Genomic DNA, 1,847 nt, shown 5'->3' on the forward strand with positions numbered 1-1,847 from the left:
GGAGGTGGGGCGGATGTGGGGAGGAGGAGGATGTGCGGAGGAAGAGGATGTGCGGAGGAGAAGGATGTGCGGAGGAAGAGATGTGCGGAGGAGGAGATGTGCGGAGGAGAGGAAAGAAGAGGAGGAGGGGAAAGAAGAGGAGGGGAAAGAAGTGGAGGAGGGGAAAGAAGAGGAGGAGGGGAAAGAAGGGGAGGAGGGGAAAGAAGAAGAAGAAGAAGAAGAAGAAGAAGAAGAAGAAGAAGAAGAAGACACATTGCAAATCACTGTGTTCAAGATGAAAACTGAAAAAGTAGTCAAAGAAATGACAAGAAATAATTCTGAGACAGAACACAAACGTTTGAGGGAGAGAACATGGCTGAAAAGTCAGGGAATATACGGATTCAGAAATCAACATAACCGGATGCACTCATACACACACATATATTCAGAATATCAACGACGGAAGGTGATAGGCACACTCAAATTCACACATATTCACACGCACATTTGTGGAAATATGGTGATAGTGATTATCAATTTCACATCGCTTAATTGATAATGAAGAAGAAGAAGAGGAGGAGAAGGAGAAGGAGGAGGAGGAGGAGGAGGAAGAGGAGGAAGGGGAGGAGGAGGATGAGGAAGAAGAAGAAGAAGAAGAAGAAGAAGAAAAAGAAGAAGAAGAAGAACAACAACAACAACAACAACAAGAGGAGTGGAGGGGTGGAGGAGGAGGAAAAGAGGAATAATAATAATAATGGAAACCACCTCCCCCTGTGGGATGAAGTTAAAATAATAGACAGGGAACAACACTGGAAAATACGAAAACTAAAAGAAGCAGCACATATGCTAGGAAACAACAACCTCCTAAGCAGACCGAGTGCAGATATGAATAGCATATGGGAACCGGTATTGAGGAAGGATAGAAAAATAATTCATTTATAAGCCTTAAAATTCACCCCATAAATACCCACGGGCATATGGCGTAGTGGTTAAGAGCGCGGGCTACTAACCCCAAGATTCCGAGTCCGGAAGGGTAAGAGGAGGAGGGGGAAGAGGGAGGAGAGGAAGAGGAAGGGGATGAAAAAGAGGAGGAGGAGAAGGAAGAGAAGGAGGAAGGGGAGGAGAAAGAGGAGGATGAGGAAGTGGAGGTGGATGAGGAAGTGGAGGAGGATGAGGAAGTGGAGGAGGAGTAGGAAGGTGGAAAGATAGGGAAGAAGAAGACGAAAAACAAAAGAAGAGGTAGGAGAAAATGAAGAAGAGGAGGAGAAATGGCAGGAGGAAGAGGAGGAGGAAGTGGAGGAGGATGAAGTGGAGGAGGAAGAGGGAAGAGGTGGAGGAGGAAGAGGAGGAGGAGGAAGAGGAAGAGGTAAAGGAAGAGGTAGAGGAAGAGGTAGAGGAAGAGGAGGAAGGGGAGGAGGAGAATGAAGAGGAGGAGAAGGAAGAGGAGGAGGAGAAGGAAGAGGAGGAAGAGGAGGAAGAGGAGGAAGAGGAGGAAGAGGAGGAAGAGGAGGAGGAACAACAACAACAACAAGAGGACACATTGAACCTCGAGTTGATCGAGAAAATGAAAAGAGAAAAAGTATTCAAAAATGACAAGAAATAATTCATTGTGAGAAAGTAATATCAAGAAACTGAACGGACTTACAGATACTTTAAATTCGAAAGCCCCGTGAATGCACCTGGTTTGATAGTTGCAATGTTGTTGGAATGAAGATATCTATAGCAGTAAAGAAAGAGTAAAATAGGTTATATGGGAAATATTTGTGATACAATACCAAACACTGTGGCTTTAGAATGAAATACAGACAAATAAGGAGAGATAACGAAGAAGAAGAAGAAGAAGAAGAAGAAGAAGAAGAAGAAGAAGA

At 44.4% G+C, this 1,847-nt stretch overlaps 1 long non-coding RNA gene across 1 annotated transcript in view; it reads right to left on the bottom strand.

Annotated features, from left to right (window-relative positions):
* Positions 1 to 1,624: 1,624 nt before the first annotated feature.
* Positions 1,625 to 1,847, bottom strand: part of LOC128251286 (uncharacterized) — a 33,631-nt gene continuing 33,408 nt past the window's right edge. Inside the window, exon 4 of the long non-coding RNA XR_008267061.1 lies at positions 1,625 to 1,696. This is a non-coding gene — a long non-coding RNA (uncharacterized LOC128251286). The remainder of the gene's footprint in view (positions 1,697 to 1,847) is intronic.

The sequence above is a fragment of the Octopus bimaculoides genome, chromosome 30 (genome assembly GCF_001194135.2).
Source record: "Octopus bimaculoides isolate UCB-OBI-ISO-001 chromosome 30, ASM119413v2, whole genome shotgun sequence".
Lineage (NCBI taxonomy): Eukaryota > Metazoa > Mollusca > Cephalopoda > Octopoda > Octopodidae > Octopus > Octopus bimaculoides.